Genomic DNA, 27,374 nt, shown 5'->3' on the forward strand with positions numbered 1-27,374 from the left:
GAAAGCTTGTGATTTTAAATAAACCTATTGGATTATAACCTGGTGTCATGTGACTTCTGACTTTGTCCACCCCAGTCCAACACTGGCACCTCACATCATTGTGACATTAATGCCATTGAATTAGATTCTCACCTCTCATTGCCTGGCACTTGAGTGGTACAAATGTTACTTGCCATTTATCAGCCAAAGTCTCAATACTGTCTGGGTCTTGCTGATTTGGACATAGAGTGCTTCGGTATGCAAGATGTCACAAATGGTGCTGAGCATTGTATAATCATCAGCTATCATTCACCAGACCTTATAATAGAGGGAAGGCCATTGCTGAAGCAGCTGAAGGTGGTTAGGCCTAGGACACCATTCTGAAGAACTTTTACAACAGTTGAAGTGGGTTCGTTGTAATCATTTGCCTTTTAATTCCAGTGCTATGGTCGAATTTGAACTTAGTTCCCAGAATATTACGTGGGCCCCTGCATTACTAATACAGTGATAATATATTTTACCATTGCTTCCCTCCCATGTTATAATTTTGACATTTTTAAAATCCTTAATGATAATTTATTGTATGGAGAAATAACATTGCTCAAATCTATTCAGCAGTTGGAGGTCTGCTGGCAGCCTCCTCCCTCCAGCCTATTTTGAGGGAGATTGCTGAGGGATTGGCAAGTAAGTCCAATCAAATGGTAAATAGAGTGCACTCATAGAACCCCACAGTGTGGAAACAGGCATTCGGCCCAACAAATCCACAGCTACCCTGCAAAGAGCATTCCACCCTGACCTGTCCCTCTACCCTATCCCTGTAACCCTGCATTTCCCATGGCTGATGCACCTAACCTACACATTCCTGAACACTTTGGGCAATTTAGCATGGCCAATCCACCTAACTTGCACATCTTTGGATGGTGGGAGGAAATGGGAGCACCTGACGGAAACCCATACAGACGCAGGGAGAACCTGCAAACTCCACACAGACAGTCGCCTGAGGTTGGAATCAAACCCAGGTCCCTGGACCTGTCAGGCAGCAGTGCTAACCACTGAATCACCATGCCGCTCCACATTCTTTGCATGCCGTATGGAAATTTCTGACAAATCTCCGTTTTGAGACTGAAACTCTTCAATGTGATGGAGGCAGCCACTCAGAGGCAAACCAATTGTATCAGCAATGTTCTGTTTAATTTCCTCTCCCCTCACAATGCAATCCCAGGTTATCCTTAATATTACATTTTAAAGTCTTCAGACAGATCCCCCATCTCATGTTTGACCTGCTGCTTCAACTTCACTTTCCTGTACAATCTTCATATCCTTTAATTCCTTAATGTTCCAAAACCTATGGGCCCCTGTTTTTGATATACTTACTGACTAAGCTCTCTGGTGGAGAGAATTCCAAAAACTCAAAACACTTTGAGTGAAGAAATTTTTCATCACAGTCAAAATGACTTATCCCATTTTCCAGGCACTGCAACAAGGGGAACATATTCAAAGCATCTATGAGCTACTTAGGAATATTATGTCTCATTTGGAAAGTGGGAGTTTTTTAACAGCAGTATAGTGAGAATTGAGAGCCAGTATGTTTCTCTAAGAGTGAAGGGCAAGGGCAGCAAATCCAGGGAATCCTGGATGCCAAGGGATATCAAGCATTTGATGAAGAAAAAGAAGGAAGTAGATATGTTATGTACAGCACATTACAAACATGGAGACCCTTCAAAGGTATAAAGAATGGAAAGGAAATTAGGAGGATAAAAATAGGGGCCATAAATATCTTTGGCAGATGGGATCAAGGAAAACTCCAAGGCTTTTTATAAATATATTAAGAGTAAGAGGATTACTACAGAAAGAGTGGAACCTATTATTGCCCAAAGGGACAACACATGCATGGAGCCAGAGGACATGGATGAGCTGAATACTTCTCATCCGCATTCACAGTGAAGAAAGACATTGTAGCCAGGATTTCAATTGACATGGTGAGGTTCTAGAATGTTAAGATTAATAAAGATAAGGTATTAAGTTGTTTTAGTCAGCATAAAGGTGCACAAGATGACTGGAGGATGGCAAATGTGGTACCTTTGTTCAAGAAGGGCAGCACGGATTTTTTTTTCTTTATTCATTCATGGGGTGAGGGTGTCACTGGCCAGGCAACATTCATTGCCCATTCCCAATTGCCCAGAGGGCAGTTCAGCATCAACCACATTGCTAGGGTCTGGTGTCACAAGTAGTCCAGACCAGGTAAAGATGGCAGTTTCCTTCCCTAAAGGACATTAGTGAACCAGATGGGTATATCCTGACAATTGACAATGGATTCATGGTCTTCTTTAGATTCTTAATTCCAGATATTTTTTATTGAATTCAAATTCCACCATCTGCCATGTCGGGATTCAAACCTGGATCCCCAGAAAGTTATCTGGGCCTCTGGATTAACAGTCCAGCGATAATACCACCAGGCCATTGCCTCCCCCAAGGCCTGGTAATTACAGACCAGTTAGTCTGTTGTCAGTGGTGGGGAAATTATTGGAAAAATTCTGAGGGACAGGATTATTCAATATTTGGAAAGTCAGGGATTTATCAGGGAGACTCAGCACAGATTTTTTAGAGGGTGATCCTGTCAGACTAATTTAATTGAGGTTTGTTGAAAAGGTGACTAAATATATTGATGAAGGTAATGCAGTTAAAGTGGTTTACATGGACTTCAGTAACACTTTAACAAAGACCCACATAGAAGGCTGGTCCTAAAGGTAAGTGCCCTTGGGATCCAAAGCAACTTAGCAAATTGGATCCAAAATTAGCTTACAAATAGGAGGACAAACAGAGATGATGGGGGGTTGTTTCTGTAATTAGAAGCCTGTAACCAGCAATGTACCACAGGAGGTGGTGCTGGGACTCTTGCTGTTTGTTACATACATTAATGACTTGGATGTGAATGTAGAAGGTTTAATTTCTTAAGTTTGTAGTTGACACAAAAATTGAGGATGTGTTGTTAGTAAGGAGGATGGTCTCAGGCTACAGTCTAATATTGAGCAGCTGGTAAATTGTGCAGAGCAATGGCAGATGGAATTTAATCCTTATACGTGCAAGGTGTTGCATTTTGGGAGATTAATAAGGGAAGGATATACACAATGAATGGTAGGTCCCTATGGTGTACTGAGGAACAAAGGGACCTTGGTGTACAAGTCCACAGATCCCTGAAGGTGTCAGCACAGGTAGACAGTGTGGTGAAGAAGGCATACAGGATGCTTGCCTTCATTAGCTGGAGCATAGAATATGGGAGCAAGATAGCCTTGTTACAATTGGTTAGGCCACAGATGGAATACTGTGGGCAATTTTGGTCCCCACACTATTGGAAGGACATGAGGAGCAGGACATGAGGAGAAGGACCAGGAGATGGTGTGAGGAGATTCACCAGGATGTTGTCTAGGATGAAAAGTGTCAGTTATGAGGAGAGCCTGGAAAGGCTGGGTTTGTTTTCCTTGGAGCACAGGAGGCTGGAGGGGGCTGGTTCTGATTGAGGTATAGAAACTTATGAGGGGTATTGACAGTGTAGAGTCATAGAATCATACATCATAGAGTCAGGCCATTCAGCCCACCACTTCTACGTTGACCAAACAACACAGACTACACTGGCCAACATCTCTGTCTCTGGCTTGCTGCAGAGTTCCAGTGAAGCCCAATGCAAGCTGGAGGAACAACACCTCATTTTCCGCTTGGCGACCCTACAGCCCTCTGGACTCAATATTGAGTTCAATAATTTTAGGGCCTAAACTCTCCTATATCCCGGCCCCTCACCCCACACACCAGGCCTTGTTACCACACAGCCTGCCATTACATACCCCCTCTTGTTAGTCACTAACAGTCCCCATTAAGAACTGATGGTGGCTGGGAAGACGTCAGTTTATAATTATCAGTTCTGAGGAAGGGTCACCGGACCCAACACGTTAACTCCGTTTTCTCCTCCACAGATGCTGCCAGACCTGCTGAGCTTTTCCAGCAAATTTGTTTTTATCCACCCTCCCAACCTGATCTTTAACAACTCCTTTGTCTGTCCAACTGTCTTTCTCTCCCTTTGGGCTCTATCCTGTCATTTACTCCCTACCCCACCCATCTCCCTATTTTCTGCGTATAAACTGATGTTTTCCCAGCCACCATCAATTCTGAGGAAGTGTCACCGGACCCGAAACGTTAACTTTGTTTTCTCCTTCACGGATGCTGCCAGACCTGCTGAGCTTTTCCAGCAACTTTGTTTTTGTTACAGACTACACTAACTCCATTTACCTGCACTTGGTCCATAGCCGACGAGGCCCTGACATTTTAAGTGCTCATCCAGATGCATCTTAAATATACCTGCCTCCACTACTGTCTCAGGCAGCACATTACATGCTTCTACCAGCCTCTGGTGAAAAACATTTTCTCTCAAATAACCTCTAAACCACTTGCTCCTTACCTTAAACTTGTGCCCTCCGGTCTTAGATGCATCTGATTGTTAACATTATAAACCTCTTCATGAGTCTAGTATGATCTTTGTTAGTCCCTTTGTTAGTCAACAACTTGACCACCTTTTGAGTGGGAAAGAAACATACTTTATTGCTATTCTGATTAGAGCAATCGTGATAGAAAGAGGTCCAGTGATATGTAGGAGGTAATGCTGCACTTTATGTTATGCAGGATTTATTTGAGGTCTATATATATATTTTTTATCAGGAACACCCTTAAGTTCAAGAGCAGAAGTTATAGCCCTTTGTGTGTGGATGAAATGAAACTTGATTCAGGGCTATTCATGCTGCCGAACAATATTGAAATGTGTGAAGGGTTAAATAGTATTAGTTCAAATTATTCAAAACAGCCAAAAGATGAATTATAGTTCACTGTCACTCAAGACCAAAAGAAATATAGTCATGTCATATTTCTTGGCTGAATGCACAATCATTATTTCAGCACACAGAGGATTAGGTTGGTGCATGCGAACTCTGGTTGCTAAGATATCTGTATCCATATAAGAAAATTGGCATATTTTAGCTTCTGAGATGGAAAAGATCTGTCATCCCTGGGGCTTCATCATGGACAGGGCCAATAAATAATGGAGTGCTAAATGTCAAGGCAGATATCTGTGCATACACAATAGTAAGCCTGAAAATTACAGAGCTGTCAATTCTATATACAGGCCTTAGTTTGCTTTGTAATCAGTTTGTATTACTTTCTTTTAAGTCTATGACTTTTTTCTACCCCTTTAATAAATGCCATTCATAGTTGTAAATTATTTACAGATACAGCCTCAGGTTGGTAATAGGAAACATGTTCGCAAAATTAATTTCAACAAGGTGATGAAATCCCTGTTGTCCTGCTACAAACATGAACTATTAGACGTAGGCTGCTTTTATCCATTTGACTTGATGACCCCATAATTGATGAGTCTTTAACTCTTTTCGGTAAAGTGGTAATCACAAAGGTAATCTTTCTTTGGTTTGAAATTCCAATATAATGTGCTTTCCAATGTTCTTTACATTGTGCAGTTGCACAAATTTTGTACGGGCTTTGTTAAATTTGAAAATGGTATTTTTCAAAGATATTGTGCAATCAAAGAAGTTTATAGGCTGATTCTTGCATTTTATTGGCTAAGTCTGAGTTACGTCAGATTTTTTCAAGAGCTTTATGCCATGAGGTTGAGTAAGATTTTTTGCCAAACTAGCCACATGGCATCTCTCATGCTCAATTTCTATCCTATCTTATCACATGCCATTTCCACAACAACATGCCACTCAGTGGATATCTGCTGAAATACCAAAATGCCTTGTGCCCTAAGCAAGCATTGGCAGTTTTGCGTCTCTCCCCTCACTGGCAATGTAAGGCCAGTGATACAGAAGCCTCAAAGCCATGTTGTCATGGCACATATCAGACATTGCTGACGTTCGTTCTTTTGCACAATGCCACTGTCTCATCGTCGTTGCTGCTTAGGCATGGCACTACATGGTTTACCTGTTTGTAGCTACATCCCATCCAAACGACCTCTCTAAGTCAGTGCTACCCTGACCTCAGTGCCCACTGCAGACCACAGCTTATCATTGTCCGGTAGGGGCACATCACATATACGCAAAATGTCAAACGCATAAAAACACAAATTTAAGCTTTTATTTACTGAAGGCAAAAAGGAACAGAAATGAAGTTAACAAAGGCTGAATTTTACTCCTACAATGCCAATTGGATTTCAATATCACAACCAAAATATTTTAGAGTCAACATGGTCTGCTGCTACTACCTCTCTTCTACTGAAATTGGCATCAATGATGTTCTGTCTGGCTTGTAGCTGCCATCGCAGTTGAGCTGTGTCATGGACAAGGACAGCTTCCTCCTCCCCAGTATCCTTATCTTCCTCCTCAGAAGACTGTTCCTGTTCCCTCCACTGATCTGCATCCAGAACATTGCTCATTACTTGCTTCGGGGTACAGCACATCAGGATGACACAGCACACAAGCTATACTGGACCAGTCCAATCAGTGGAACCACACCTTCAACAGCCCTGTACTTTGCTCCGCTCTGGCTTGGCTGATGCATAGGTGACTTTAAAATTGTGTTCCGCATCAGTCAGGGGGTTACCTGATGGTGTCATAAGCCATGGTTGCAGTAGCTAGTCCTTGTTGCCCAGTAACTAGTCTTACGAGGCACCTCGAGCCTCAGATGCACCAAGTACACATGAGTGCTCCAGGATGTAGGAGTAGTGGCAGCTGCCAGGATAGAGAGTACAGTAGAGGCACCTCCAGAAAGCCGTAACAGTGATCACAGATCACCTGAACATTAATGGAATGGAGACCCTTTCTGTGGATGAATTCTGTGTGATATGGCCCTCTCAGTGTAATGTACGTAAGGTCGATGGTACCCTGCGCATGGGGAAAGCCAGCAATGTTCCTGAATCCTATTGCCTGGGCTGCAGTACTGACTTTTGGAGAAGCAAAATGAACCGGTGTGATTTTGCACAGATGGCACTTGTTGTTGCCCTGGATGCCCAGCTGACATTCCTCCACAGGTTCCCCCATCACCATGTCCTGAAAGGAGTCGGTCACATTGACATTCATTGCTGCATTGACCTTCCCATTACCGGGAGGGGATGGCTTCCCACTCCCACAGCCCCCCGCTCCTGCTCCAGCATCCGATATAGTTCCGTCGCCATGTCCTGGGACATATGGAACCTACATTGGCATTTTGCCACGTTCGTACCCAGGAAATGGAGTTGGGGCCAGAAAATTCTGTGCCACCTGCACACTTCATGCATCCTTAGGAGGCTTGCGGCTGTGACCTCTCCCTGACCATTGCTCCTCATTTTCCATGGTGAGCTGTGCTGCTCTCCAGTTGACTCTCAGCCCTGATCCTCCTGCATCCACCTTAACCTTCTTGAGTAGGCAGCCAGAGCTACTAACATGGCACCAGCAGCAAGGCCGAGCACCCTCAGTGGAAAGGACTTAGACTGGGGACAGAAGGAGCAAAAAGGTTTCTTAGATCTCAGTGCAGTCATTGGCGTTGGACCCTGCAGAGATACTGAGCACTCTTTGCCACACAGTTGGATGTAACAGGGGACATGTCTGCATCATACATCCACATTCTGCCTCAGGCAGGAAAAGGCTGTAGGTGCCAGGCCAGCAGATAACCACCACAAGTCAGGAAAGGGATTGGCTTTAGTATAACACTACCCTCCCAACCTTACGATCATATCAAGCACTGAATTTTACGTTGCATTCAGCACAGTTAATCATTATGCTTACATGATAGATGAGTACTCGGAATTCTGTGGGTCACACAGTATCTTTGAAGTTGCATTAGTACTGGTTCCCCTTTAACCAGAATTGGCCTCTTGTACTGTTATTCCTGCTGAATTGGACATTATTGAGATGCCCAGGTTCAATTTGCAACCACCAATTATAAGAAATCACCTTTGACCAGCATCTGATGTCTTAACAGCCTCACACTGATTGCATTTCCATTGGGTGATGTAATAGTTCAAATTCAATGCAGTTGCACTTTGCAAACAGTTGCTTCATATTTTTGTTGCTACAATGTCGTGCCATCCAGCAAAAGTGGATCTCGTGCTTTTGACCATCAAACTGACACTGACTCCACCCACCGTGGGCATTGCTCCTGCCACTTTCTGCTAACACTTCACATCTAAAGAAGGGAATGTTATGGTTGGCAACACAGAAACTGTCAGCACCTGGCAGCCAGGTACGACCCCTCTCAGAACCTACACATCCCCTTTACCTTCACACACACTGACAGCATAGAGTAGGGCAGTAAAGGAGGTCTTAGTGGTGCTGAAAATTAATTTTAAAAGTAATTATTCTGACATCGTGATTAAGTTTTAAAAATTGATTCACCTCCACAATTTTGCTTCAATTAGCCTACAGTAATGCAAAAATGCTGAGGCTTTCCATTGTGTTGGTGGCTTTCTCTTTATGGTCTGGTATTGTTATAGGTGTAATGATGAGGCAATCAATGTTGCTCTTATGATGAAATAAAAGAAACATCCGCAATTAGTACATAAGTATAGAACATCAGATCTGTGGAAATTGTTGTCTCTTTTATGCTGTTCCTCCAAAAGCTTTGTTACATCGGTACCTCACTGAGAGAGATGACAATCAAACACATGTAGGGATGTGAAGTTGTCATACTTACACACTCATTACACTCATTAAATATGCTAAAACTCCAGAGAAAAGCCAGAGGTACAAGAAATGGTCACGCGTTTTCTAAAAATGTATTCTTTCTGTTTATTAGTGATAAATATGTTGGAAATGAGACAAATGTCTGTTTGCCTGTGCAGGAGTATTGGGAGTTGGACTTTGTGATGAAATGGCCAAGAATACCCTGTTTATATATTGCTGAGATGCCACACTGTGGATCTAATGACCATGCCTGCCATTTCCAGGAGCTCCAACAGGATTGAATTTCATTTGGTGAGGTAACTGCCTGCCAATAGGGAATTTCAGGACTTCAAAGACAAAGAGGAGCTATACATTAGTTACAGCAGTGCCATCAGGTACAGTGGTCAATGATGTGGCTGCATGTTGCCCCAGAGCAATAGCATCAATGGATACTACTGAAGAGACGGGAGTCAAGGGCAGGATCATACAGTAGGGACAGCCCCTGCAGTGGGACTTAGCATACTTGATCATTATGGCTCACCCCGAGTCTCAGGGAGGTCATCGGTGTGTAGTTGGTGGTTTCTCCACACTGTATGGATCCTGCCATTGAAGATGCCTGGGAGGTGATGGCCTAGTGGTATTACCACTAGACTGTTAATCCAGAGATCCAGGTAATGTTCTGGGGACCTGGCTTTAAAGCCTGCCATGCCAGATGGTGGAATTTGAGTTCAAAAAAATCTGAAATTAACAGTCTAATGATGACCATGAATTCATTGTTGATTGTCAGAAAAATACCCCATCTGGTTCGCGAATGTCCTTTGTGGAAGGAAACTGCTACCCTTGCCTGGTCTGGCTTACACATGACTTCAGATCCACAGCCATGAGGGATGGGCAATAAATGCTAGCCAAGCCAGCGATGCCCTCATCTGGTGAATGAATTAAAAAAAATACTGGGGATGGCAGAATGAGGTGGTGAATTGGTCACTGAAAAGCCTTAATTGACTTCAGGCACTCCTTGGCTTTCCCTGCTCCTGACTTTATCAGGGTGTGTCAGGAAGGTACCAGGTTCTTCCCTTCTGGCCTTCAAACCAACTGAATGCCTCCTTGCCAATCCCTGTCCACTCTGGAGCTGATCTGGAGGAGGGCATAAGTTATGCCCTATCTGTCATCTTGTGGTTATTTTGACTTTTTTTGGTATGTTAAAAGGTCTCACCAACCCATTTGTCTTTTTCACCATGTTAAGGAAACGTTTACAACTTTCTAAGTGAACATATCCTACAGTATAGCTTATGTAAAATTCTTGTAAAAATAACAACTTGCATATATATAGCACCTTTAACATAGTAAACCTACACTAAGCACTTCACTGGAAAGTAATCAAATAAAAGTTGACACCAAGCCAAAGAAGGAGGCATTAGGCCAGAAATTTTTTTATTATGAATGCTGCTGAAATTGCCTACATTTGTTTCTAATCCATAATTGCCCTCGAGAAAGTGGTGATGAGCTGCCTTTTCTGAACTGCTGTTGTCCGTCCAGTGCAGGTACACACAGTAAGTTATAGGTCTAAGAGGTAGAGTTTAAATTGTGTTTTAAAGGAAGAGAGAGATGTAGAGCGAAGAGAGGTTTAGGCAGAGAATTTTGGAGTTTAGTGCGTGGCATCTGTGGAGACGACTGGTTAGTGAGAAAAAGGAACGAGGGTTGAACAAATGCCAGAATCAAAACAGGGTAGTGAATCGCTGAGTGTTCTTTGGGCTGAAGGAGATTGCAGAGCTCATGTGGGAAAATATCATGAGGAGATCTGAAAGCAAAGATGAGAATTTTAAAATTGCAGCATTGAACATCTGTGAGCTAATATAGCTGACAAGCATATGGTGAAGGGTGAATAAGATAACAACCCAAAATAACTTGGAATCTTTTTAAGAAACTTTAAAATTTTAAATTTAAGCAGCTTTGGAATAAAGCAAGATGGGGTTATTGCTCTACATGTAAAAAATTTGATATCCCCTTGCCTGAAGTGTTTGTGCCTCCTTAGGAATATTCAAAATATAGCATGATTTTGATCATATCAAATATACCATGGAAATAACTATTGAATACTGCAGGATCTTTCAAAAACCAAAAGAACTGTGGAAGCTGTAAATCAGGAACAAAAGCAGAAGTTGCTGGAAAAGCTCAGCAGGTCTGGCGGCATCTGTGATGAGAAAATCAGAGTTAATGCTTCAGGTCCGGTAACCCTTCCTCAGAACCGTTCTGAGCTGTTGTTTTGGAGGATCTTTTAGATGTCCTGGACACTTCCTTACCTCCAACTATGATTAATCTCTTTAGAAAACCAGCTTTGGTCGACATGCAAAGTAAACAGAAGCAAAAATATTAAGAGGCTCCAATTCAAAGAAGGCAACACAATGAACATTGACTGATCTGAAAAAGCGTTGTAACAAAAGTTGCAATCTTAATGCATTTTCTTGGCAGTTGCATTTTCCTACTCCTCCAGGAGTTCAAAGCTTTACATTTATACATTACCATAAACTGGCAATTAATTAAAAATACTTAGATTCTGGCGCCATGGTCTAGACTGAAGAGTTGTCAGCTCTCTGGTTGTTCAATAGTTCTTGAAAGTGGGTCATCCCTCCTCAAAGAGACAGAAGCAACAACTTCAGGTAACTAACTGCCTGAGCCTGTAAAATGGAGTTGCAGCTTGCAGGGTCCTCAGAGGAATTTTTGGCCCTAACTTTCCAGCTAATAGGTAGGGCTACTACCTTTGCATTAGATCCCGGTCTCAGCACCATGAACTGCAAATTCCCAGAACCTGAAGGTCAATTCACATTGCTCCAATATGTGCTTCACACAAGCGATATCTCTCATTTAGTTCTGTCATGATTTTGCTGGGTCTGCAAATTAATTGTCCATTAAACTCACCATACAAGAGAAAGGCTGCAGGCAGTGGTTATGTCCCTACCTGTGGGCCAGGAGCACAGGGTGTTAAGTGCCACCTGCTCCAGAGGTGTATAATAACATTTCTAGACAGGTTGAATAGAAAATATCTACAAGGCTTGAACTTAACAATGTGTTAATTGTGCACCTTTTAATGCATGATAATCGCTAAAGCAAGATCAATTATTTTACTTTCCTTTTCTGTTTCCTTTTCTCTCTGTTAACCCAATTTTTAATTCCTTTTTATTATTTATGTTGTGTACCAGATTTAATTCTAATATATTCAATTTCCTTCTCTGTTTCTGTCTTAATCTTTTAATCTTATCAGCCAAGGAGAAAAGAAGTTGATTCCATTGTTTGTAGAGAGGGAAAAAGATTCAGTGTGTGATCTGGGACTGAGTTTGATTGCTGGCTGTTAATTTAACATGTTTGTAAAGTAACAACCAAATGTTTCACTTTAAAACACAGATTGATTTCAATGGAGTTGTATAAAATATAAAGTACTAAAACAGATGTGTAAGGTACATTAGCCTACTGATTGCTGACTTTCATGATCCACTCAAACCTCCTCCCATCCTTCCTTATCTAAATTTGTCTGTAAATGTAAGGATAAGAATGAGAGCTAGCTCGTTTCTTTTCTGGTAATGTAACTCAGAATTCCCAAATTAACTTTCATGGTGAGTGTTATTCCCTTTATGCCACTAAATTTCTCCAATACATGATGGCACCATAAACAGTAGTCATTTAAAGCACACCTAAACTGTAAACTCACTGAAGCAGAAACTATTTGACAACACAATTAACAATGTCACTAAACAAGAGGGAAATCTCTTTGGCCATGCACAGCTTTAAAGCAAGGAATTTTGCCCTTGTTTTAATTTTGATATGTCTTCATCCACATCAAACAGGAAGAGGTATTTGCTGAATTCGAACTCATCCACTCCTAGCTATCCCACCAAAAGCCGGGATCAGTGAAAGTAGTGAATCCTTGAAGGCATACCTGGCTGAACAACTGTGCATATATTGCCGGATTCTGAATGACTTGCCTAACTTGCCCAACATATACCATGAATGTGCATCAGTTTTGCAAGGACTCAAGGCAAACCTGGAATTCCATATCTGTAAATCTGACAAAGTGACTGTGATAATCGTGCTTAACAAATGTGACTTTATCAATAAAATGCACGGCATCCTTAACGCCGGGTCTAAATTTATATCCATGGGAAGTGTCGCTCAGCATAACTGGACAGCCTTTCTCAAAAGCAACCTTAAAAAGTGTTTGCTGGATTTAAAGTGAGTGCAGTGAGTTACAAGATGATATGCATGATAAAATTAATCTTCATTGGTCACTGCATCCACATATTTACAGGCTGGCCAAACAAATCACAAAATGATGCCGCTTTAAAACCAATCCTGTCTTATTTCTGACTCTGCACAACATGAATTGGCTAATCAGTTGGTCGAATTGCTACAACTCATTTTGAGCAAATTTTCCACTTACATGGTAAAGGTTTCCTTCATATTTGTGAATGTAAAAAGATACAAATCAGGAATAGGTGTAAGAGTAGAATATTCAGACCCTCGAGCCTGTTTCGCCTTCTTTAGTAAGACTACATAGGAATTGCGTACTGATAGCAATGCAATGTCCATGTATTCCTTTGACATTGCAAGCCTATTCACCAATCTACTACTCAAGGAAATCATGCGTACTGATACTGTAACAAGATATCATGGTGAATAGACTCACTAATGTTTATATGAATCAATATTAATTGAACATAGGAATGCAGCAATTCTGCAGCTGAATTTAGTTACAACACCATGTATGCCCAACTAGATGGTGTTGGCATGGGATCCTTGTGAGGCCCAGATTTTATAAATATTTTTGTTGGATTTCATCAGGAACATTTCTTCTTTGGGAATGCCATCTAACCTCCTATCCCATGTATATTTCTGATATGAAGCTAGTACATTTACAATATTGAATCCACAGCTGCATGTAACAATTTCCTTACTTCTCTTAATGGATCCATGTTTGGTATGAAACAATCAAATGAACTTGTGTCCCTCGATGCCCTTGTTGAGCAATTGGCCAGGGGTTTCTCTATTACCACCAACTGCAAATCTACCCCTCCTGGTCAGTATGTATGCTGGGATTTCTACCCTTTCATATATTATAAGATTGTCCCTGTCAACAGCCTTCTCAATAGAGTTCAAGACATTTGTTCACTGTTTAAACTTGATGCTGAAACAAACCGCATCCAAGCTATCCTGCAGAATAATGGCTACATCAATCAGATCATTTCTCAATATATATCACACAAATAATGAAAGACTTAAGGTGGTTGCTATCCATCCAGTCTATCTCTGATTATGCTGGAAAATAAAGTATCTCACAAGTTTGAGTAAATAAATAAAACTAGCTGTCTCACCCTGTTACTATGCAGTTGCAATAAGAGTGGTGTTCACCACTAATAGGATGCTCCCATCAAAACAAACAGACTTTCTGCCGATTACACATCTGAAGAATGTGGTGTATGAATTTCAGTGGCGGTGAGATGACTGGTATGTAGGCCGTACATCCTAAAAACTGGCAGATTTTGTCAAACAGCATATTTCTTTGGCTGTTCGCAATAAGCAAGGTAATGTCCATACTCAACTAGCCTGCACTTGCAAAACCATATGCAACATTAGTCTGCAAATGGACAGCATATACTGGGTAATCCTGAGTGTGCAGAGAATTATACCAACAACCAGTTTAGGATTGTCAGGCTTGCAGTATGGTGCACTTGAGTATATTGGAATTTACATAAGTTAACATACAGAGCATTGTTCTTTTTGACAGACCAAACATGTGTATGCATTGTATCTGTTTCAGCTCAAAATAAATAGGTGACAGTGATTCACTGGTTTATTCCTCATGGCAATGTCTTGACCAGGGTCAACCTGACTAGTTTGAAGTCTAAAAGCCTGGTAGTTAACAGTCAATCATCATTAACTGCTCCAATTTCACTAGCAACACCTCTACCAATCAGAATTCACTTGCTAACCAATCAGCAATCTCCTCTCACACAGTTAATTGTTAGTTTTTGCCTCTATTATTATTCTTGCAAATTATCCTGATTGAAAGCATTGATAACATGCATCTTTTTGGGCAATCTAACTATTTACAAAAATCTGAGATTTCTAACATCTAGCTAGGACTTGGAGATTAAGGGCAGAATGTTCTCTTCCCTAGTGTGGAATGGACAATGGTAATAATTTGGGAAAATATAGAAAGAATGGAAAAGAAAAATCAGAATCTTTACATTAAGCAGAGGTTATCCAGTTTTTGGTGCTTTCGGAATTGCTTTATTGAGTGGTGACTACACTATTTCCATGAATTTCAGTTTCATTATTAATTCAACTTACCTTATTTCTATACCACTTCTAATTCTGCCCCTCCGCCCCCACTTCTTAAAGAACGAGATGGTTAAAATTCCCAACATGAAAGTTAGTGGGAACCTGGTGGTTGCAGCTATGTATACAGCGCAATGTCCCTGCATGCTCCATGGCCACCATCCTCCTCAAGTTTTCATACATGCAAGTTGGCATTGGAAAACTACCAGCCTCACCACATCACCACGCCTGCTCTCAGACCAACTCAAACACCACCTCAGTCCTTCAACACTTTACCTGGTTAAAGTCAATAGCTTACAGTAGTTGGTGCTCAGGGACATCTAGAATCACAGAAGCATGGAATCATAGAATCCCTACAGTGTGGATATAGGCTATTTGGCCCATTGAGGTCACACCAACCGTCCAAAGAGCATCCCACCCAGACCCACGGGAGGCTCTTCACTTCCTTTCTTAGCACTCAACCATTTCGCAGTTACTTGCAGGCTTGTGACTTGCAGTACTCTTTTACACAGAAGGAGAAGCAGGGAGCTTTAAACAGTCAAGAGGGTACACGTGTCACTGTGCAGTACCAGACTACATCAACATCAGATCTGCAGCATGTGTCAGTAATCTACATGGCAAATAGACTGCAAGTGCTTATAGCAAACGGCCATGTCTGAAAATAAAGGGGAAGAGTCCTTAACAAGGACAAGGGGTCAACAGTCAGTCAGGGGCTATGATCATTCTCAGTCAATGGGCTTGTCGATTCCAGGCTAGGAGGTTGGCCATAGTTAGTCAAATGTTTGTTCTACCTGAGTCTTGTGGTCTGGGAACTTGGCTGTGGTCAGCCCTGAAGATAAAGAGCAACCAGTCTAGGGTTCACAGGTAGGTCACTCAAGGTGTGGTGGAGACTTCAGTCCAGAGTCTGGACTCAGTGGGGCCGTAGTGCCAATTCAGGCCAGGCGTGGGCTACAGTCAGTCTTAGGGCTTTGGACAATAATGAGTCATAATGTCATACAGCACAGAAGCAGACCCTTCGGCCAACTCGTCCATGCCAACCAGGTTTCATAAACTGAACTTGTCTTTTTTGCTTGTGTTTGGACCATATCCTTCTAAACCTTTCTTATCCATATGCCTGCCCAAAAGTCTTTTCGATGTTGTAACTGTACTCACCTCCACCACTTCCTCTGCCAGCTTGTTCCCTCTACACACCACCCTTTGTTTGAAAAATTACCCCTCAGGTCCCTTTAAATCTTTCCCGTCTTGCCTTAAACCTATGCCCAATAGTTTTGGACTCCCCTACCCTGGAGAAAAGACCTTGGCTATTCAACTTATCTATGCCCCTCATGATTTTATGAACACCAATAAGTTCGCCCCTCAGCCTCCCACACTCCAGGGAAACAAGTCTCAGCCTGTCCTTATGACTCAAACCTTTGGTTAACATCTTTGTAAATATTTTTTGAACCCTTTCCAGTTTAATAACATCTTTTCTATAACAGGGCGACCAGGATCATATGCAGTATTCCAAATATGCCCTTACCAATGTCTTCTACAGCTGTAACATGATATCTCAATTCCTGTTCTCAGTCTTCTGACTGATGAGGATGTGACCAGTAGAGTGGACAAGGATGAAGGATGTTGTGTATCTGAACTTTCAAAAGTCTTTTGACAAGGTTCCACACAAGACATTAGTTAGCAAAATTAAAACTTATGATTTTGGAGATACTGTATTGACATGGATAGAGAACTGGTTGGCAGACAGGAAGCAAAGAGTTGGAATAAATGGGTCCTTTTCAGATTGGCAGACAATGATGAGTGGGGTACTGCAGGGTTCAGTGCTGGGACCCCAGCTGTGCACTGTGTGCTGCGAGCAGGATGCTAAGAGGCTGCAAGTTTACTCGAACAGACTGGCTGAGTGGGCAAATACTTGGCAAATGCAATATAATGTGGATAACTGTGAGGTTATCAACTTTGGCAGCAAGGCAGATTATTGTTTGAATGTTGGCAGTTAAGGAAAACATGAGGTGCAACAAGGCCTGGGTGTCATTGTGGAACAGTCACTGAAGGTTAGCACGCAGGTGCAGCAGGCAGTGAGGAAGGCTAATAGAGTACTGGCCTTCATAGCGAGAGGATTTGAGTAATGGATAAGGATGTCTTGCTGCAGTTATATAAGGCCTTGGTGAGGCCACACCTTAAGTGCAGTTTTGGTTTCCAAGTCGAAGGAAAGACATTCTTGCTAATCTTGCTGGAGTCCAGCAAAGGATCACCAGACTGATTCCTGGGATGGCAGGACTGACATTAGAAAAAAAAACTGGATTGACTGGGCATGTACTCAATGGAATTTAGAAGAATGAAGGAGGTTCTCATAGAAATGTATAAAATCCTGATGGGACTGGACAGGTTAGATGTGGGAAGAATGTTCCCGATGTTGGGGAAGTCCACAACTAGGGATCACAGTCAAAGAATGAAGGGTAAGTCATTTGGGACTGAGATGAGGAAGAATTCCTACCTCGGAGAGTTGTGAACCTACGGAATTCTCCACTACAGAACTGTTGGTCCTGGTTTGTTAGATATATTCAAGATGGAGCTGGACGTGGCCCTTGCACCAAAGGGATCAAGGGGTATGGAGAGAAAGCAGGAGTGGGATACTGAAATTACATGACCAGCCATGATCATACTGAATGGTGGTGCAGGCTTGAGTGGCTGAATGGGCCTACTCCTGCATCTATTTTTTATGTATCTATGCCTTGGTCAGGGGACATATCAGCAAGCAGTTCACAGAGACCCAGGGAAAGTAGGAAACTACATTATAATTTTTTTTTAGTGAACCTGTTCAGAGATGGTCTTACACATCTCTGCAGCGGGTGGGATTTGAACTTAGACCTTCTGGCTGAGAGACAGAGACGCAATCATTTCACCACGAGAATCCTACCTTCATACTTATAACAACTGGCCAATATTTGTCCTTCCATTATTAAGATAAAGCAGATTATCTGGTCATTATTATGTGGTTCTTCACGGGAACTTACTGAGTACAAATTGGCTATAGATATTCCTACATTGCATGGATAATGGAACTTCAAAATGTAGGCTGTAAAGTACTTTGAAATATTTGATGTTGTTATGACCCATTAGGAAATGTGCACTGATTCTCAAGACCCGCTTCCTCATGGGGCATCATAAAAGTTATTGAGTTATTGAGGTGCTGAACTATCTGCAAACATTTTGCCCTCATTGCTCAAACAAAGCAACAGTGTAAGCAACACGCACAATGAGTTTCAGCAATTTGTTTTTAATTCCTTCCACCATCCTTGATTTTAAGACAGCCTTTTTCCATTTTAGCTTACAATTAAAAATACAGAAAGTGAAATGGTACAGTCTTTGTAGATATGAAAAGCATAACACAGTACATATGACAAGTCTTTTGCTTATGTGACGTAGGGAAAATTGGTAAATATAATAAGATCCCTGAAACTCAATTTGCGTCATTTGAATTATTGAATTGTAATTAAAATATACACTTTGACTTATTGGGAGTAGAATATATATTGACATTAATCTGTCTGTTTATCTAACATTCTGTGCATTTATTAATCTGTTTCTCTGTCTAGACATCTATTATTCATCGATTTATCTGCAGATCTGTCCATCTCCATATTCATACATGATGATATCTTTATGTGCTTCAGTAGTTAAAGGGTTACTTTGTTTTCCCTCATCTACTGTTTGATGGTTGACTGGCATCACTGACAGACCTGACACCACCAATCAGCGTCTATTCAACAAGGTCACTTATACCATCCGACTTGTGATTGGCTGCCACTCTTCAGCCTGTTATTACTGTCTCATTTGATCTGAGGCCGGGGGTCGGTCTCTAATCAAAAAGAGAAAAGGGCCAGGAGAAGGTAATTAAATCCTGTCAGAGGCAATTACTGGTTTCAGGGCCTATGTTCTCTGGTGCTGAATGCAGATCACCGAATGCTTGTCTTGCGAAAATTCAGAAAAGCTGAAGCAGAAAGGAATTGGGGCATTGCGGCTGGGGGCAATAAAAAGAAACACTTGCAGTCACTATATTTGATGTAGTTCTTTTCTCTAATGATTGAAATCGGGGCACAAAATGATGGCTGTAGACGAAGCCAAGGACAGAGATAAACAAAAATCAAGTGGAAAGCTGACACTTCATTTTCCTGTCATTGCTTGCATTGATCTGCCTGTCATTCCCTTTTCACCTCATGATCTCTTTTGGTTGTCTCTTCTCTTTAAAAGTGGCATTTGAAACACTTTTATTATACATAGAATTCATTTTTGTACATAATTTGACAAAGCGCCAAGTATTCGATTCAATCGTACACTGCAGATAGGGTTCAGATCAGGGAGCCAAACACTGTTTAAAATAGAAAGACAAAAAGTTCTGAACTGACTAGGCTGAAGAGAATCCTTGTTTATCTGGCAACGTTTGCAGAGAGTGCCCTTTTGTTTTTATGTATAAATGTGACTACTCAGTCAAAAGTATCCGTTTATTTCTTTCTTCAGGCCTCGTCTCTTGTGGCTAGGCACTGAAAGGTCTTTGTTACTTTACAAATCCCTGTTTGTTAGCTGTTGCCCAGACGGAATGTTGACAGTAGAACACTTGACCCACTTGACCTGATTGTTGCCGTAGCCTCTGTAAAGCAACTTAGGATGTTTTCCATGTTACAGGTCCAATATAAATGCAAATTGCTGTTGTTGTCCTTCTTGATCATGTATTCACTTAATACCCACACACCAGCACTTTCCAGAAAGGGATGATTGGTTGGTGGAGTGGGGAGTGGAGGATGGCAACTAGGAGTAACAATTATGCTATTCTATTTCTCTTTCCCTCTTTTGACCATAATGACTGCAGGCACTTCAATACCAATTTTTAAACTGCTTGTTAGCCAATGTAGGTCAGGGAACACAAGAGCGATAGAACAGCTCTTGCTGTTTTCTAAGACACAGGCAGCAGAGTTTTTGCTGATCTCAGTATTAAGGAGGGTAGAACATGGGGAGACCAGCCAAGAGAACTGGGCCTGCCAGGATTATTAAAAGTAAGTCATGTTGGCCAAAATTGACAGTTTTATGTTTTGTAGAAGCAAGGGAATGGCAAAATAAAGGAAACCCAGTAGAAGTAGCACAGTTAGATTTTTAGAAATGTTATGATCCTACCTGAGGTTATTACCAGAGAAATCAAGTCCTAGACTGAAACTTTGCTTGATAGCTTTTCTTTTTGTTTTGGTTTTAACATGTGGTCTCTCTCTGAAACAGTAACATGAAATGCTTCAGATTTTGGTTTAACAATAAAACAGAAGTTTATCAACAAAAGAAAAGAAGATAAGATGGAATGAACCATTAATAAATGAATCTTTTAGAATGAATCTCCTTATAACAAATATTCAAAGCTTTTTAAACATACAGTAAATGTATAATCCTATAAATCTCAAAGCATGTTTTTATAAAATTAAATGAAATACACTGGCTTTTGTACAGTACCAAATACACATGTTGTATAGTAGCCTAAAATACCACTTCTGCAGTACTCACACCAGGGTCTCTGTCTCAAACACCTTGATGGCTTTAAGTCACTTGTGATTTTAACTTACAGACTAAAATTGCAGATCACTTCTTTCTGAAGCTACTAGATAGCTGAGCTTAGATATACTCAACACTAAGTAACCTCTTCAGGCTTTTATCCCAATACTTCTGGTCTGAAGCTATCATCAACTCTTTACTCCTAAGGTAATCTAATCTCACTGTATGCTTCCCTTTCCAGAAGGGAAACATTGTTATCAAAAGCCAGAACTCAAAGTAAAACTAAAAATAAATCTGTCTTGCTCTCTCTAAGTTATAGTCCCTTAGACTTAAAAAAAACCTCTCCTGACTTTGTAAACTGAAGCTTCTTTATCTAACTCTACCAACGTACACAAAACCCTACATGTTATTAACTCAAAACCCAAAAACTTAAACACATAATAAACCATTTTTAAAGAAGAGATAATCTGTTGATCTGATGAAAAATTCTGATTGCGCATGCTCACCTCCAATTTGTTAAATGTCCATGCACTTGCGCAACATGAAGTTGTTTTTTTTAAATTCTATATTATTTAAGCATTTTTTCCCTTCACCTACATTTTTAAAATTATAATGTTCATTTTTAAGGGTTTGCTAGGTTTTTATAATTTTTTTTAACTTAATTTATTTCAGATCTTGTTGTTATAAGCATGCTGCTGGGTATCAACAAGCACAGCCTAACAAAAAAAATTTAAATCACAAAGTCTTCATCACAGGAGGGATGGTTCTAGAAAATGCTTCTAAACAAACAAAAATTAAGGTATGCTCCATAAAAGGAAAATTATCAGCATGGATACGAAGCTGTTTGATAGACAGGAAACAGATGTTTAACTGAATAAGCATTGCTAAGATGTTGAGGTGCTGGTGTTGGACTGGGATGGACAAGATCAGAAGTCACTCAACACCAGGTTATAGTCCTACAGGTTTATTCGAAATTACAAGCTTTCATAGTACTGCCCCTACATCGGGTGAAGTGAATAGAACACCCAGGCACAGACTTTATAATCAAAGAGATCAAAAGGTCATACAAATGGTGTGAGTGGAGCGTCAACAGGCCAAATAATAGGCCTCTTGGATTGAAGTGATATAGTGCGTGAGGTGTAAATTTATTACGAGTGGGACCAGGATTGAAAAAATATAGTCATGTAGAGAGATGTGTGATAGTGAGTTGCCTCTGAGTCAGATCTTTATTGGACACAGCCCGTATCTGCACAGTAGAGAGGGCACGACAGAGGACTACACTGGAAAGAATCAGCAGAGAGGGTACAGCAGCGAGACTGGGGCAGAACAGAGTGTAGAGCAACAGAGAGAGGAGAAACAGCAAAGTTAGGAAGAGCTGAGAGAGGAGCAGCAAAGCTGGGAACATCAGAGTGGGAGTGTTCACTCGAAACTATAGCTGGCACATAAGCTGTACAGACAGAGGACCAGCTTCCTTGGCATTTCAGAACAGCAGTGTTTCAGGTGGCTTGAGTAGTCATCCCAGGTGGTGCTAGACATTTGAAAGCAGACCTGGCGGTGCTTCTGGCTATACTTTACCAATGTCTAAAAAATTCACCGTCATCCTCAACATTTTGCCTCTGGATCCTTCCTGGACATTTACGAAGAGAAAAGAAGGGTTTTTCACAAGGAGAACAAATAATGACTAAGAACAGATAGCTGATGCCAACTTGCTTGTCTTCCCCTCTCTGCTGCTATTGCTGCTACTGCCGTTACTCCTTCCCCTACTGTTATTATTCACTTTCCTACCACTGCCCTCTCTGCTGTTCCTCTCCTGTCTGCTGCTACTGCCCCCTCTGCTTCTACTTTGCTGCCACTCTCTCCCCTACTACTATACCCCCTTTTTTACCACTGCTTCCTCTGCTTCTACTCCCCTTTACTGCTTCTCCCACTTTGCCTGCAATGGTGGCAGTCAGAAGGAGTAGACACTTCGGTCTGTGGGTCTCATTATCTTCCAATAGGTGTTGGCTATTATCAGTTGCACAGAGAGCACAATTCAAGTTGCTGAAGCCTCTTGCTGTTGCCCTTCCAGGAGGAAAAGAAAGATCTCTGGATACGTGTCATGACAGGTGATCATCCAATGAATGCCATGTATTTGGTGACGATAACTATAAGGAAGAGGAACAAGATTGTGGACATCAAGTGGTGGTTGTGGAAGGATTGTGGAGCCCTTTACTGGTTGGACAGAGTGGGGTGGACATGCTTGCAAATTAAGTGGACTTACGTGATGAACCAATGTGAGAAGGCACAATGAAGTGAGATGGTAATGGACACAGCAGGATGCAGGTGAATATGCCACTGCACCCACCTTTCCTGACATGGTTAGATCATTAAAGAACTTTCTGCACTGCACCCAGGGGCATGATGCTACACTCCAGCAACTGGTCTCCTTGACAGCCTCCAACAATGTCATTTGCTCTATGCTGTGGTTTCTTTCTCCTATTACTTGGAAATAATAATTTCCACCAGTTCCTCAAGATACCAGTACATCTAGGAAGGCATCACTGAAACAGGGGCATCCTTTGATTATCCCATTTCAACTGCTCAGCTTAGTCATTTCATCTCAAAATGAAATCCTTGTAAATATTGGAATGGAAATCATAGAATGGGTTCTGCTGCTGCTGGGAAACTCAGACGCAAAACGATAATCAGATGGTTGCGTTAGAAAGTCACTGAAAGGCTTATCATACTTCTGGATTTTTGCAAGAACACAAAATAAGGAAAAGAAGAAGCAAGAGTAGGCCATTGGCCTCTCACGCTGCTCTGCGATTTGATAAGATTGTGGCTGATCTGATTGTGGCCTTCACTTCACTTTTGTTGTCTGCAAAAGTGTCTCCAAAAGAGGTCCCTCTCCCAGAACATTTCCCATATGAGACGGGGCCAAGATCTCTTGATCAAGTTGTTGTGATGAAAAAATAAACAAAGTTACATTCATAAAGTTTTTCTGCAGTTTGTTGCATATCAAATTCCCATCACACATCATCTCTCTGCTGGCTGGCCTACATTGGGTCTTGGTTTGGTGATGCTTCTGCCTGGAAATCCTTGTCCTTGTTTTAAAATCCCTGAATGGTCTTGACTATCTTGTTCTCCATAACTTATTCCAGTGCTGCAACTTTACTGTTCTGATTTTTAAGCATACCTGACTTTGATCACTCCATGATTGGTAATCAAGACTTCAGTTATCAGGACTCTAAGCTCTCTAATTCCTTGACACTATCTCCTTTTTAATTATGCTCTATAAAACTTTCTTCTTTGATCAAGTGAGGAAGAGGATAAGGATGAATTGGTCAGATGGGCAGATCAGTGGCTGGTGGAATTAAATCCTGATTAGTGTAAGGTGATGCACTTTGCAAGAAGGAACAAGACAAAGGAATGTATTCACTGGCTGGCAGGACACTAGGAAGCTTAGAGGGAACAGAGGAACTTTGGGATGCTTGTCCATAAGTCCCTAAAAGTGTCAGGGCAGGTTGATAGGGCAGTTAAGAAGGCATATGAAACATTTCTGAAGAAGAGTCCAGACCCAAGACATCAGCTTTCTGCCCCTCTGATGCTGCCTGGCCTGCTGTGTACCTTCAGCTCCACACCTTGTTATCTCAGACTCCAGCATCGGCAGTTCCTACTATCTCCGATATAGAGAACATAGAACAGTACAGCACAGTACAGGCCCTTCGGCCCACGATGTTGTGCCGACCTATTAACCTACTCTAAGATCAAACTACCCTGCATACCCTACATGCTATGACTAACTTGTTTCTGTATTCCACTAAGTTGATCCGACACATTAAACTTTTACACTCGGTTGAAGAAGAAAATTTATCCCCTTGTTTCTCATTACCTCAAAGAGTTTAGTTACTCTCTGTTTACTCACCGATATGAAACACTTGTCTTTGTTAGTCGAGGCACAGATTGTAAGAACAGGTAGGTTATGTTGGAGCTGTACACGGCTTCGTTTAGGCCACATCTCGAGTCTTGTGTGAAGTTCTGTAGGAAGGATATGATTGCATTGGAGGGTGTGCAGAGGACATTCACCTGAATATTACCTGGGATGGAACACTTGCGCTATGGATAAGCTTGAGTTGTTTTCTTTGGAGCAGAGAAGGTCGAGGGGAGACCTGATAGAAGTGTATAAGATTATGAGGGGCATGGACAGAGTGACTAGAAAGTAACTGTTCCCCTTAGTCAAAGGATCAATAACAAGGGGTCATAATTTTAAGTGGAAAGGCAGAAGGGATTTCAGGAAAAGATATTTCACCTTGGGGTTGTGGGGGTATGGAATACATTTCCTCAGTGGGTAGTTGAGGTGGGTCACTTCACAACCTTTAAAATATATTTGGGTGAGCCCTCCAAATGTCATAATGTTCAATAACATTCGAGGCTATGGGCCTAATGCTGGAAAGTGAGACTAGTGTAAATTTAGAGTAGCTTTGAGAATACAGACTTGATGGGCCAAAGGGCCTCTTCTGTACTATATGATTGTGAAGTCCTTTCGAATAACCCTTTATACGGGTCAATGCCAAACTTTGTTTAATAATACTCCCTCGAATCATCTTGGGATGTTTTCCTACTTTCAAGGTGCAATGTAAGTGCAAGTTGTTGCTGTTTTGTAGTTAGATATCTGGATGATGACAAGTGTCAGACGTTAACGATACAAGTTAATGTACCTGCTGTTGAGTTGTACAGTGTATTTGTGTTGCCTGAGTAAACATATTGCAGTGGTTCCAAACAGTTATTAAAGCTATAGATTACAACTAATCAGTAGCAGGGTTTGCATGGGGCTACGCACAATACATAAGACCGTCATAAATACAGTTCTCGCTTCAGCAGCACTTGTGCAGTCACATTAGATCATCACTATTTTGTCAGGTTTATATATAAATATGTACATGCCCAGGATATAGTGATGGATTATTACACTGGGCTGTGGAAAACATTTTCCCCACATCGAGGATAACACACTCATCTATGCAAATTGCAGATTTGAATTTGTTGTCAGCTCTTTGATGTGAGGAATTTCAGTGAGCAAAAAGCAAACAAAATCTCCAGATGCTGGAAATATGCAACAAAACTGCTACAGTCAGCAGTGTCTGCGGAGATGGTCACAAGAATCACAGAATGATGCTACACTGGAGGAGATCTTTTGTCCTGGCTCTTTAAATAAGCTGCGTAACCAGCATCTTATTAACATCTCAGCTTTCTCCATATTCTCGCAGATTTTCCCCTTCTAGCACTTACCCAGCTTCCTTTTGAAAGTTACTGTCTAGTCTGCCTCCCTCACCCTTTCAGACAATGCCTTCAAGATCAGAAGAAATCACTGCCTCCGATTCCTTAGGAGCACGGCCAGAATTTTCCTTGTGTAAATTGAGAAATGTCTGAGTCAGGGATAGGAAGGGGAACATTTCTGTCAACTGTCACCTGGGCAGCCACAGAGTAAAACTCCCTCTGTCTCCATGTCTTTTTTAAATACACAGAGGACAGTCTCACCCAATGTGCTATAAAGTAATGCTTGTCAAAGTCTGGCAGGCTCCAAGTAAGCGCAAGGTGACAAAGCACTAAGAAAGTAAGTTGAGTCATTAGATGTATCCTTTGTAGATACAAAGCTGTCTCTGTGGCGCAATAGATTAGCACATTTGACCTCCAATTGGAAGGTTCATGGTTTGAGACTACCCCCAGAGGACAGCCTTCCTTGCTTTGGACGGCTCGGTGGCTCAGATGTTAGCACGGCTGCCCCACAGCGCCAGGGACCTGGGTTCAATTCCATCCTCAGGCGACTGTCTGTGTGGAGTTTGCACATTCTCCCCGTGTCTGCATGGGATTCCTCCGGGTGCTCCGGTTTCCTCCCACAGTCCAAAGATGTGCAGGGTAGGTGGATTGGCCATGCTAAATTGCCCGTAGTGTTCTGGGATGTGTAGATTAGGTGGGATTTAGGGCGATGGGTCTGGGTGGGGTACTCTGAGGGTTGATGTGGACTTGTTGGGCTGGAGGGCCTGTTTCCACACTGTAGGGATTCTATGATCTATGAGTCACAAGAGTGTCCCTGTGTGCAGAGCAACCTGCAAGTTATAGGAGTCCCTAAGCTTCAAAGTGACGACCTGAAGGGCTGTAGTTGTGTATGCATTGGTCCGAAAGCAGGCATGCGATGTGGTGAAGTTGGTGGATTGCTGATGCCAACTTGTGTGGACAAAGGGTGGAGGACGATGGTGTCCATGGAACATGAAGGGACATTGTGGTGAAGACAGAGTTGTGCGAAGGCCTGGGGAAGCAAGCAGCCACCAGACAACCATTGACTTTCACATAGGGATTTGGCACCTTTGTTGGGGAAAGAGAGGTGAATTGGGACCTACATAGAAATGAAATGAGTTTGGCTAACAATAAGATGCAAATACTTGGAATAAGATAGTCACCATTCACTAGCGAGATGCAAAACACACCGTTTAAACTGGAACAAGATAATTACGATTTGTTTCTTTAACGTTCAGGACACAATTTTTCAATTTTCACGATATGTTCTCAATATTCTCACACACCTTAAGAGAGCAGAAAATTCCTCACATAGCCTCTTATATCTACCTCTTGATGATGTCTACTGTAAACTGTCTACTTTTAAAATGCAAACAGGACATATCAAAAAGTAGAAAAAATTGACGATACTTTATTTCTTGATGCTGGAGCTTTGTGACAAATAAGAAAGAATGACAAGTAATTGCTGATGCTCACATCAATTCTATCCAGAGTAACAGCAGGGAGGCAGTGTGAGCATGGTCCTTCAATTAAATATCAAATCAAATCTCCACTGAAAGACCTGTAAAAGACTGGTCTAAATTAAATCCATCCTGGTTCTGGTCCAGACAAGTGGACAGGATTTGATTTCTT

Source organism: Rhincodon typus, chromosome 17 (genome assembly GCF_021869965.1).
Source record: "Rhincodon typus isolate 14 chromosome 17, sRhiTyp1.1, whole genome shotgun sequence".
Classification (NCBI taxonomy): domain Eukaryota; kingdom Metazoa; phylum Chordata; class Chondrichthyes; order Orectolobiformes; family Rhincodontidae; genus Rhincodon; species Rhincodon typus.